Raw genomic sequence first — 13,354 nt, 5'->3', positions numbered from 1 at the left:
TCTTGTGTAAACTGATGTAACTTAGGGGGAAAAACAAAAGATGAATAGTTTGGTTGACATGAACTCCAGAGGACATCTTAGGTAAGAACTTTGGATGAGGTCTTTAATGTTCCTTCTCTTTGGAGAACAAAATAAAAGGGAAGGTCATCAATTAGAGACCCCCGTCCCCCCATCCCTTTGAGCAGAAATGACGGCCACCAAGAAGGTTGTCTTCATAGACAGATAAAAAAGTGAGCACATAGCTGTTTCATGAGATGGTTAAGAACCAAGCTGAAAACCCAAAGCAGCATAGGGGCTCTTATCTGTGGGAAAAGATTTATAAATCCTTTTACAAATCTCATGGTGGCTGAATGAGTGAAAAACAATGAACCTTCTCCTGGCATGTGGAAAGCTGTTATTGCAGTTAAATGAACCTTGATGGAACTCCACGAAAGGCCTGAATTTTTCAATTCCAACAGGTTCTGGGAGGGGTGGGGGGGAGGTAATAGCTCAGTGGTTTGAGCATTGGCCTGATAAACCCAGGGTTGTGAGTTCAATCCTTGAGGGGGCCCACTTAGAGATCTGGGGCAAAAATCAGTACTTGGTCATGCTAGTGAAGGCAGGGGGCTGGACTCGATGACCTTTCAAGGTCCCTTCCAGTTCTAGGAGATTGGTATATCTCCAATTATAAAAAATATATATAAAGAAAAGATGACTGGACAGAAAACAGATGGCACTGGTTACACCAAAGGCTATAACATCTCCATTTCTAAAGGTAAGTATGTCTATTAGATTTCTTTCTACAATTCAACAGTATCTTTGTATTTCTGATGAGCATAAGGTCTCTTGTCCTGAGAATCACTGAGGAACTAAGATTGAGCTGAAAGGTCTGACTCACATCCTGAGACAATACTGGAGGTTTTAACTGTAGCCTTCACAGAGGGCAAGAGATGAGTCTGAGGAGGTCCAGAAAAAGACGGTTACTCACCTTTGTAACTGTTGTTCTTCGAGATGTGTTGCTCATATCCATTCCAATTAGGTGTGCGTGCGCTGCGTGCACGTTCGGAGACTTTTTATCCTAGCAACACTCGATGGGCCAGCAGGTCGCCCCCTGGAGTGGCGCCGGTATGGCGCCTGATATATACCCCTGCCGGCCCATCCGCTCCTCAGTTCCTTCTTGCCAGCTACTCCGACAGTGGGGAAGGAGGGCGGGTGTGGAATGGATATGAGCAACACATCTTGAAGAACAACAGTTACAAAGGTGAGTAACCGCCTTTTATTCTTCGAGTGCTTGCTCCTATCCATTCCAATTAGGTGATTCCCAAGCCTTACCTAGGCAGTGGGGTCGGAGCGAGACGTTAGGGAATGTAAAACCGCTGAGCCGAAGGCGGCATCGTCTCTAGCCTGCTGGACCAATGCATAGTGCGATGCAAAGGTGTGGACAGAAGACCAGGTGGCAGCGTGGCACATTTCCTGTATGGGAACACGGGCCAAAAACGCGGCAGATGAGGCTTGAGCCCGAGTGGAATGGGCGGTAAGATGGCCAGTCGGAACATGAGCTAAATTGTAGCATGTCCGAATACAGGATATCACCCAAGATGCAATACACTGGGAGGAGACTGCCATGCCCCTCATACGTTCCGCCACCGCCACAAATAGTTGAGGCGAGCGGCGGAAGGGCTTGGTCCTCTCGATGTAGAAGGTGAGAGCCCTTCGGACATCTAAAGAATGGAGCTGTTGCTCTCGTCGCGATGAATGCGGCTTTGGACAAAAGACTGGCAGGAAGATGTCCTGGTTAACGTGAAAGGCGGAGATGACCTTAGGAGGAATGCCGGGTGTGGTCGCAGCTGTACCTTCTCCTTATGGAACACAGTATATGGAGGATCCACAGTCACTGCCTGAAGCTCCGAGACTCGTCTAGCCGAGGTGATAGTGACTAGGAAAGCTACTTTCCAGGACAGGTACAGCGCGAGAATGTGGCCAAAGGCTTGAAAGGGGGCCGCATGAGCCTGGTAAAGACGAGGTTCAGGTCCCAAGCAGAGGTAGGCCGTTCGACCTGTGGGTATAGTCGTTCCAAGCCCTTGAGGAATCTTGACACTATCGGGTGAGAAAAAATGGAACTGCCAGCTTCGCCCGGATGGAAGGTGGATATAGCCGCCAGATGTACTCGTAGAGAGGAGATTGCCAGTCCCTGCTGTTTGAGAGATCACATGTAGTCCAGAATAGTGGGAACTAATGCGGAACGCAGAGAATGGCCGTGCTGGTTACACCAGTGGCAGAAGCGCTTCCATTTTGCGAGGTATGACAAGAGCGTGGAGGTCTTCCTGCTCCCCAGCAATACCTGCTGTACTGCGGCGGAACAGCGCAACTCTGACTGGTTTAACCACACAGGAGCCATGCAGTCAGATGGAGGGACTGCAGGTCCGGATGGTGCATCCTGCCGAAGTCTTGTGTGATCAGGTCCGGCCAAAGAGGCTGGAGAATTGGGTCTGCCAGGGACAGGTCGAGCAGCATGGTGTACCAGGGCTGCCTCGGCCAAGCCGGAGCGATCAGGATGAGGCGAGCTCTGTCCCTTCGGAGTTTGAGTAGGACTCAGTGGACGAGAGAGAAGGGTGGAAAGGCGTAATAGACGCGGCCCATCCACGAAATCAGGAACTCGTCCGACAGGGAGCCCGGAGAGCGACCCTGTAGAGAGCAGAACACCTGGCATTTCCTGTTCGTTCTGGATGCAAACAGGTCTACGTGGGGAAATCCCCACCTCCGGAAAATTGAATAAAGAACGTCCGGACGGATGGACCATTCGTGGGATAGAAAGGATCTACTCAGGTGATCCGCAAGGGTGTTCCGTACCCCCGGGAGAAAGGAGGCCACTAGATGTATGGAGTGGGCTATACAAAAGTCCCACAGGCTTATTGCTTCCTGGCACAGAGGGGAGGACCAGGTCCCGCCCTGCTTGTTGATGTAATACATGGCCGTTTTGTTGTCCGTGAACACCGAACACAACAGCCGTGTAAATGGCACTGAAACGCTTGGCATGCCAATCGGACTGCTCTCAGCTCTTGCACATTGATGTGGAACATCAGATCCCATGGTGACCAGAGACCTTGGGTGTGCAGGAGCCCTAGGTGGGCACCCCAGCCCAGCGAGGACGCGTCCGTTGTTAGGGACATGGACGGCTGGGGAGGATGAAACGGCAGGCCCGCACACACTCGGGATGACGTTGTCCACCAGTCGGGTGAGCCTAGAACATCCGTCGGAATCGTCAGGATTGTGTCTATGGCATCCCTGCCTGGCCGATAGACCGACGCGAGCCAGATTTGCAGAAGGTGCATGCGCTGTCTTACATGCCCCATGATGAAAGTGCATGCAGCCATGTGCCCCAGGAGAGCGAGGCAAGTACGAGCAGAAGTGGTTGGAAAGCTTTGCAGACTTTTGACCAGGGAAACTGTGGTTTGAAAACGGTGCAGGGGTAAATTGGCTGTTGCAAGATTGGAGTCCAGCATTGCCCCGATAAACTCTATCCTCTGCGTAGGCACCAGAGTGGACTTGTCCAAGTTGATGGTCAAGCCTAGACTCACAAATAGCTCCCTGATGATGGCGACGTGGCCGAGCACCTGCACCTCCGAAGCCCCTCGGATAAGCCAGTCGTCGAGGTAAGGGAAGATGTGTATTCGACGACGGCGAAAGGAAGCAGCAACGACCGCCATTCACTTGGTGAAGACCCGAGGGGCAGAGGAGAGACCAAAGGGAAGGACAGTAAACTGGTAGTGACCCTGATTCACCACAAAGCGCAGATACCTCCTGTGCAGAGGATAAATTGCAATGTGGAAATATGCGTCCTTCATGCCAAGAGCGGCATACCAATCTCCGGGATCCAGGGAAGGAATGATGGTTCCTAGGGATACCATGCGGAACTTGAACTTTTTGATGAATTTGTTCAGTCCTCGCAGGTCCAGGATGAGCCGGAGGCCCCCTTTTGACTTGGGGATTAAGAAATACCAGGAATAAAATCCCTTGCCCCTTAACAGCTGGTACCTCCTCTATAGCTCCGATCAAGAGGAGCATGCGAACCTCTTGGATGACGAGTTGCTCGTGAGAGGGGTCCCTGAAGAGGCATGAGGAGAGAGGGTGGAGGGGGGTAGAGAAATAAACTGAAGACGGTATCCAAACTCCACTGTGCGTAGGACCCAACGATCCAAGGTCAGCTGGGACCACGCCGGGAGGAACGGGTAGAGGCGGTTGTAAAAATGAAGAGGATCCAGGAAGGGAATTGGTATACTGCTCTTGGGCACACCCTCAAAAGTTTGCTTTAGGTCCCCGCGGTGGTTTGGGGGGCCCGGAATTATTACCCCCTTGAGGTCCAGACTGACATCTGCGGTTCGGGTGGCCTCATCGCCGGGCAAGATCCTGTCTTGGTCGAGGTGGGGGGTAAGGGCGCTGGGGTTGTGGGCGGAAGGACCGTCTCCGAGTCTGGAGTGTGTGCATTCCCAACGAACGCATGATAAGCCAGTTGTCCTTCAGACTCTGTAGTCTGGGATCTGTCTTTTGTGAGAAAAGACCTTGCCCGTCAAATGGCAGGTCTTGGATAGTATATTGTAGCTCAGGCGGTAGGCCGGACGCTTGTAACCAGGATATGCGACGCATGGCCACACCAGATGCGAGCGTTCTGGCTGCCGAATCGGCGGTATCTAAAGACGCTTGCAGTGTGGTCCTGGCGACCCTCTTCCCCTCCTCTAGGAGAGCTGAAAACTCCTGACATGAGTCCCGGGGAACTAACTCGGTAAACTTGCCGACAGCTTCCCAGGTATTGTAGCTGTATCGGCTTAAGAGGGCCTGCTGGTTCGCCACACGGAGCTGAAGGTCTCTCGCAGAGTAGATTTTCCGGCCCAGCAAATCCATGCGTCTGGCCTCTCTAGATTTTGGAGCAGGAGCTTGCTGGCCATGGCGCTCCCGTTCGTTGACCGATTGTACCACCAACGAGCAGGGGGCGGGGTGCACGTAGAGGTACTCATACCCCTTGGACGGCACCATGTACTTTCTTTCCACTCCCCTGGCTGTGGGTGGAATGGAAGCCAGGGACTGCCAGATGGTGTCTGCCTTGGCTTGGATCGATTTGATGAAGGAGAGGGCCACCCTGGTCGGTGCTTCCGCGGATAGTATGCTAACCACCGGGACCTCCACTTCAGGAACTTCCTCTACAGGAAGATTTATATTTTGGGCAACAAGCCGAAGAAGGTCCTGATGCGCTCGAAGGTCAATCGGCGGGGGCCCCAATGATGATGTGCCCGCTACCACCTCATCCAGGGAAGAGGAGGAAGATAACCCAGGGATGAGTGGTTCTTGTACTGAAGCCCCGTCCTGAGGGACCTCCGTTTCTGGAACATCATGCTGCGCAAGGCGATGCGCAAGGTCTTCCTCCGTACCCGAGGGGGGAGGCCGGCTGACTGTGGCCTCTGGTGCACGGTGCTCCGAGTGGCTGGAGCGTACTAGGCCCATAGGCTCGCTCTGGGCTTGGTGATAGGTCCAAGGCGTCCAAAAGGACCACTGAGGTGGTCCATGGTCTGGGTGGGCCTGTGCATCTGAACCCCCGTAGGAGGCGCTGTCTGCGTGTGAGGAGGCGGACGGGTGTCGCAATGGCCATGGAGGAGCTGATATTGACTGGGCCAGGTCTCTGCGCCCATAGAGCTCGTCTCTACACGCCGGTGAGCGGTACCAGGAGCCGTGGCGGTATCTGGATCGGGACCGGGACCTGCTACCAGCACGGTGCTGGGAGGTCGACCGGTGCCTTATGTCGTCGTGTCAGGATCAGCTGCGGTAAGTACGTCAGTGCCGCGATCTGGACTGGGGCCGAGGGCACCACGACGGCGACCGGGATCTCGAGCAGTGCCGCGAGTATGACCGGTGCCGTGGAGAATGGTACTGGGACTGCGAGCGGCGCCGGGATCTTGAGCGGTGACAAGGCCGAGAGTGATCTCGAGATCTGGAGTGGGACCGACGGTGTTCAGTGATGCCCGGTGAACGTGGCCGCACCATGGTGGGCTTGCCCAGCGACTGAATAATCCGCACCGGTGGTGCCGGGGGTTGGGGCAATTCGGGCTCTGTCAGAGCGATAAGGTCGCGCACCATGGAGAAGGTCTCCGGCGTGGAGGGCGCGACGAGCTCAACCACAGCGCATGCTGGGGAGCTTGTAGGCACTGGACTCAACGGCTCCTGTGAAGCTGGAATCGACGTGCGGAGACAAGCGGTGCCGCGGCAGATGATAGTGCCGGGTGGTCCGTCTTGGAAATACGCTCCAACTGCGGCATAGTTGTAGTTGCTGCAGGAGCCTTGTGCTTCTTGTTCCTCGGGGAGAGGGAGCGGTGCTGGCTGGAGTGTTGGGCCGGTGAAGGGTGGGGCAGCGAATCCTTTGTCGGTGCCGGGCGGTCCGGTGCGGAAGAGACGCTTGATCCTGGCGCCGGGGTTGGTGCCGAGGATGGAGGAGTCAAAGTTGCCTCCCTCAAAAGCTGTTTTAAGCGAATGTCCCGTTCCCTCTTTGTTCGGGGCTTAAACACCTTGTAGTTCCGGCACTTGTCCGCAAGGTGGGATTCGCCTAGGCACTTCAGGGAGGAGTCGTGCGGATCTCCTGTGGGCATCGGCCGATGACAGGCCGCACAAGCCTTGAAACCCGGTGAACCGGGCATGGGCCCCAGTACCGGGGGAGGAGAAGGGACGAACCCCCGATCCTCTTTGACTATATACAGAACTATAAAAACTAACTTTAATTACTAACTAGAACTACAATAAAAGAACTATATACACAATACTATACAGGAGAGTGAATCACTAGGGAGGTGGAGAACAGCTAAGCCGTGCTCCACAGTTCCAACGACCGACACAGGCGGTAAGGAGGAACTGAGGAGCGGATGCGTCGGCAGGGGTATACATCAGGAGCCATACCGACGCCACTCCAGGGGGCGACCTGCCGGCCCACCAAGTGTTGCTAGGGTAAAAAGTCTCCAACGAACATGCACGCAGCGCGCGCACACCTAATTGGAATGGATATGAGCAAGCACTCGAAGATGAACCAAAGTTGTAGCGGCCAAGCTTGGTGCAATCAAAATGACTTCGGCTTCGTCCTCTCTGTTCTTAATAAGTAACTTTAAGAGCAAAGCAGTTGGAAGATCTGCATAGAGAAGACCCTTTGTTCATATAAGGAAAGCATCTCCTAGAGATTGCTGATTGAGATCCCCTCTGGAACAGAATTTCCTTTCATTTTGGGTTGACTACTGTGGCAAAAAAAATTCATCTCTGGAAATCCCCAAGTCAGGAGTATTTTATTGAGCACTCAAAGAGTCCAACTCCTATTTGTAATTTAAGGACAAATGTCTGCTCAGATCATCGGCCATGGTGTTTTGTATATCTGAGAGGTAAGAAGCTCAGATGACTATCTGGCTATAAAACAGTTCCAAAGTTTTATCACTTAGAGGCAGAGTGAGAGGAACACACTCTGCCCTGACATTTGATTTAATACATGCATGCTGTGTTGTCTGTCATGATCTTGGTAAATTTGTTTTTGAGTAGGGGAAGAAAGTGGAGGAAAGCATTTTGATCACCTTTAATTACAACAGATTGATGTGTAAGCAGTGTTCCCGTTGTGACCATTCTCCATGGTCTCTGTGAGGACCCAAATGTGCTCCCTATTCCAAGAGAGCAATGTCCAATGTTAATATGACTATAAGAGGGATTCTGCATAAACTTTGGATAAATTTTGCCACCAGATGAGTGACTGCAGGACCTGAATGAGTACAGATACTTGCTTGTTGAGACTGATTGCGCTGGGTGTATGAACAATCCCGAGCCACCTCTGAAGACATCAAAGATGAAACCTGGCATTTTGTGCCACAAGACCACAAGTTGCCATGTGTCTTAGCAGTTGAAGACATGTCCTTGTTGGAACTCGAGGGCTGACCAACCCTGTTTGTATAAGGTTATTTAGAGCAAAGAACCTGTCGGAGATAAACTCTGCCATTATAGAATCCAGAAGTGACCTATAAAAAGAGAATTTGTTCTGTAGGGGTCAAGACTGATTCTGAGATTTAGCTGCAGGCTTAAACTTTTGAATAGCTAAGTTATTGTTTGAACTGCGCCTCCTAATGTAACCGACCTTTGAGGAGCCTGTCATCTAGGTAGGAAAAGACAACAGAGCTAAAAATCAACAGAGCGTCCTGTGGCACCTTACAGACTAACAGATGTCTTGAAGCATAAGCTTTCATGGGTGAATACCCACATGTGTCTGACAAAGTGGGTATTCACCCACAAAAGCGTATGCTCCAATACATCTGTTGCCACAGGACTCTTTGTTGCTTTTTACAGATCGAGACTAACACAGCTACCCCTCTGATACTTGACACAACAGAGCTACAACCACCATGCAGCTTCAGAATACCCTTGGGGTGGATGACAGGCCAAACAGTAGGATCCAATACTAGTAATGACTGTGACTGAAAGTAAGATTCACCTGTCTTGCAAAAGTAGTAAGTGTTTTTAGATCAAAGGTTGTAACTCCATCTCCTAATTCCAGGGACAGAATTACAGCTGCTAGGGACATCATCTAGAATTTCAGAAGCCTGACACACTTGTTCAGTTGATCTAGTATTGGTCTCCAAATCCTGTTTTTCTTGCATATCAGAAAATATCTTGAATAGAACCCCTTTCCCCTGTGTTGAAATGAGATTGGCTCCCTGGCTCCTAGACTTAGGAGTGATGACATCTCCTGTGTCAACAACTGCTTGTGAGAGGAAACCCTGAAGAGGGACAGGGAAGGGGGTTGCAAGGGAGGAACGGAGGTAAACTGGGTAGTATAACTCGAAGTAATGACTTCCAATATTCATTTGTCCAATGTTATAGCCTTGCATGCTTGAGGAAATAGAGAGAGGCAGTGTTCAAATCGAGGAAACAGAGTTGTGTTGTGCAGATGATAAAACCTGGTCATTGGTTGGTCTGGACTCAGGCCTAAACAATCAAAACTGGCATTTGGACAACACTGAAGACTAGGATGAAATAGTCGAGGTAACTGAAGGCTTTTTCTTTAAAAAGCATGACCTCTGGTAGTTCAGGTGTCCAACGGAAGGCTGAAAATAGAGCAGGGCAGGATTCTGAGCTAAATGAGACTAGCTAAACTTCCTTTTATTTGCAGGTGTGTATATCCAAAGACTTAAGTATTGCCCTAGAGTCCTTTAGGGTATGAAGCAAGTCATCCATGGAATCTGCAAAAAGCTTCTGGCTATCAAAAGGTTAGTCTTCCACAATCAATTTTCCTTCCTGTGGAAAACCAGACAACTGAAGCCAGGAAGGTCACCTCATCACTAATAAAGTGAAAATAGACTTTGCTGCTGTCTCTGCCACATAGTGTGAAGACCACAGTGAAGTTTTTGCCAACAGCTCACTCTCCTTTGTTATGGAGCTGAACTGTTATTGATGTTCGTGTGGTAAAAGATAAATAAAAGGTCTCCTCGGGCTAAGAATGTGGAGGAGAGATGCACTATCACAGGGAATCAGGTCTTCCATGTTCCCTGAGGGGCTGAGGTGAGATTGCTGAAAACAGCTGGTGATCCACTGCCCATGGATCCCAGGAAGGCCAATGACTGAGACCATAAGGCATGCGGGAAAGAACTCAATGCTAGTCATCCCAAAAGTTGGATGGCAGGAGTCTGGTGTCCTGCCTCTGCAACAGGGAATATTGTTTCCTGGAATAAATTGGAGATCCTTGAAGTGAAAGCTCTGTGTTTGAGTCAGAATGCTCTTCCACCTTGTATCAGAGGTGACAACCACTCCTCATAAATAGTCAGAGATGGAGAAGAGAGAACTCTCCCAGAAACATGAGCAGTTGGTGAACCAGCCAAACTCTTTACTGAGAGGCATCCAGAGGTTGCAAGGAGCGGAGACTCAGGCTCATTCGGTACCATCATGTTTTTCAGGTACTGGAATTCCTGTGGTACTGGCACAACCGTACTCAGTATCGGCACCGATGGTGTGGAAGAGATCATCATGTGAGGCGCTGACGACAATACCAAAGGAGTCAAGGATTCCATTGAAGCTGGTCTCCTGGTAGTGGAAGTCTTTGGAACCAATCTCTTTACCCTTGAGGTATGACACTTAGTTGAAGTCTTAACATGCTTCATGGTACCTGAAATACTCGGGTCCTCACTAGCACTTCCCTGAGGGCCTGAGGTCTCTGGAGACTGGATCTGCTTTGATGAGGAACTCTGTTTTGCCCCTCTTATCCCCTTTCTTAAGCTTGGACTGCGAAACTCTCAGTACTGGCAGTGAAACGGGAAATATATGTTCCAAGTATAAGGTACTAAACCTACAGCTAATAAGAACTAAGTATAAAACATAAACACTAATAAAAGGGAGAAATAGGCACACAGCAAACAGGCGTGCGCTATATCTCAGTCTCTGATCGAAAGCAGCTGACAAGGAAGCGAGGATGGTTAGCCCCAGTAGAGGACATGAGGATGCGTAGGGTGCATGTGCAGGCAGAACAGGCACTGCAAGCAAAAACCTCTGATCAAAGGGGCAGGGGTGCATGCACACACAAAGCGGAACCTACACAAGAACACTACTTGAAGAAATAACCTCTGCTTGAAATTAGTTTAATAGTTCTTCACACATGTACCCCGTTAAACAACTCCAGCCAAATAAAGAATAGTCTTCATTTCTGCCATGCGAAGGTCTAATCCTGTTAACCTTTACTCACCATGAGTAATCCTTCAAAAATAAACTTTGCATTGACATTATTTTCCTAAACATTGCAATGGAAACATTTCTATTAGGTTGTGTTTTCATATTTAATCGTATTTATTAACTACCTGGAAAAATACCAGAACAAATTATTAAACAAACAATTTTTAAGCACCCAGAGGATAACAGGGTTGCAAGGAATAGTCAGCATGGTTTCATGACAAATCAACCTAATTTCCTTGTTTGAAGGGCTACTGACCCAATAGATAAGGAGGAAACAGCAGACATGATTTTTTATTTTAGTGAGGCTTTTGACACAGTCTCACATGACATTCTCAGACAAACTAGGGATGTGGTCTAGATGGAATTATTAAAAGGTAGGTGCACAATTGGTTAAAAGACTATATTCAAAAGTATAGGACTGTCAAACTGGGGAGACATATCCAGTGGGGTCCTACAGGGGTCTGTCCTGGGTCCAGTACTAGTCAATATTTTTATTAATGACTTGGATAATGGAGCAGAGAGTATGCTTATAAAACTTGCTGATGACACTAATGTAGCACTTTGAAGGACAAGATTAGAATTCAAAACAAGCATGATATAGTGAAGAACTGGTCTGCAATCCACAAGACGAAATTGAATAAAGACAAGTGCAAAGTACACCTGTACCTCAATATAACGCGGTTGTGGGGAACCAAAAATCCCTACTGTGTTATAGGTGAAATCCCATTATATTGGGGTAGCAGTGGCAGGGCTGCAGCGATTTAAAGAACTTGGGGCTCCAGCCATGGGGAGCCCTAGGTCCTTTAAAATCACCAGTGGAGCCCCGCTCCCACAGCCTCAGGGTAGCGGCAGCAGGGTTCCAGCGGTGATTTAAAGGGCCCTGGGCTCCCCACAGCAGCTGGAGCCCCGGGCCCTTTAAATCACCGGTGTAGTCCCGCTGCTGCAGCCCCGTGGTAGCACAGTAGGGCTCCAGCAGTGATTTAAAGGGCCCGGGGCTCCCCACAGCAGCTGGAGCCCCGGGCCCTTTAAATCACCGGTGGAGCACTGCTGCTGCAGCCCCATGGTAGCACAGCAGGGCTCCAGCAGTGATTTAAAGAGCTCCTGGCTCCGGCCACTGCGGGGAGCCCGGGCCCTTTTAATTGCCAGCCGAGCTCTGCTGCCGCAGCCCCGGGGTAGTGGTGGCAGGGCTCCGGCAGTGATTTAAAGGGCCCAGGGCTCCACGGCAGCCAGAGCCCTGGAGCCTTTAAAGTGCCTCCGGAACTCCACTGCTACCGCGCTATACGCAAACTCGTGTTATATCGGGTTGCGTTATAGCGGGGTAGCGGTGTAATTCATTTAGGAAGTAAACATCAAATGCATAACTACAAAATGAGGAATAACTGGCTAGGTGGTAGTACAGAAGAAATGGCTCTGGGATCTGTAGGGAATTACAAATTAAATATGAGTCAGCAACGGGATACAGTTGCAAAAAAGATCATCATCATCCTGGGGTGCACTAACAAGGGTGTAGTGTGTAAGACATGGGAGGTAACTGTCCCACTCTACTTGGCACTGGTGAGGCCTCAGCTGGAGTACTGACCACTTCTGGGAACCACATTTCAAGACAAAGTGGGAGTGGGAAATGGAGTATGTCCAGAGAAGAGCTATAAAAAATAATAAAAAGGTTTTAAAAACTAACCTAGGAAAGGTCAAAAATATTAGGCCTGTTTAGTCTTGAAAAAAGACAACTGAAAGTGTTCTTCAGTACGTTACGTACTGGTATGAAAAGAGGACAGTGATCAATTATTCTCCACGTCCACTGAAGAAAAGACAAGACGTAGTGACCTGAATCTGCAGCAAGGGTCATTTAGGTTGGATACTAGGAAAAACTTTCTAACTCTAAGGATAGTTAAGCACCAAAAGAAGCTTCCAAGGGAGGTTGGGGAATCCCCTTCATTGGAGGTTTTTAAGAAGAGGTTGGACAAACACCTGTCAGGGATGGTGTAGGTTTAGTTGGTCCTGCATCCGTGTAGGGGGCTGGACTTGATGACCTCTCAAGGCCCCTTCCAGCCCCATATTTCTATGATTACAGAAGTGCTTAAGAATGGGGGTCCCATTGTGCTAGGCACTGTACAAACACAACAGCAGACAATCTCTGCTCCATAGAGCTTAAAATCTAAACAGGTAAGACAGATGCAGAGTAGGGCTGTGCAAAAACTTTTTCTACACTTATATTTTGTGACTGTTTACACCTCATTGTGCTTCTTTAAAATAGAGATTGTTCAAATCTCTTTCAAAATTTACCTCAGATTTAAACAGAGTGCCCTAAAAATGACAGTTCACATCTATTTAATAGAGAGAGAGAGAGAGAGAGAGAGAGAGAGGTGTGTGCAGTGGTATGTAAATTCTGAAAGAAACAAAAGAAACAAAAACCCCTTACTTTTCATCTTTTAAAATCTGCATGATGTTCTTTCTCAGTTGATAAACTCTTAATATAGTAATCTTGAGAAAACCATTTTGCTCACCACCACTATATAAAAACTACTGCTGGTTTCATTAATGGTGAAGTTAGTTAAATGTCAGCATTAGGAAATGTTTAATGCCATATTAAATACATCCATTTTTCGTTATTTAGAATTAATTTACGTACAGTCTTTGGATAGCAAATATT

General features: G+C 49.2%; 2 protein-coding genes across 5 annotated transcripts in view; one reads left to right on the top strand and one right to left on the bottom strand.

Moving 5' to 3' along the window:
- Nucleotides 1-13,354, top strand: part of LOC127046411 (uncharacterized) — a 632,746-nt gene that overhangs the window by 328,314 nt on the left and 291,078 nt on the right. The window lies entirely within an intron of this gene.
- ATRN (attractin) overlaps nt 1-13,354 on the bottom strand; it is a 384,706-nt gene that overhangs the window by 265,269 nt on the left and 106,083 nt on the right. The window lies entirely within an intron of this gene.

The sequence above is a fragment of the Gopherus flavomarginatus genome, chromosome 3 (genome assembly GCF_025201925.1).
Source record: "Gopherus flavomarginatus isolate rGopFla2 chromosome 3, rGopFla2.mat.asm, whole genome shotgun sequence".
In the NCBI taxonomy this organism is placed as follows: domain Eukaryota; kingdom Metazoa; phylum Chordata; order Testudines; family Testudinidae; genus Gopherus; species Gopherus flavomarginatus.
This window is presented reverse-complemented; position numbering and strand designations above follow the sequence as displayed.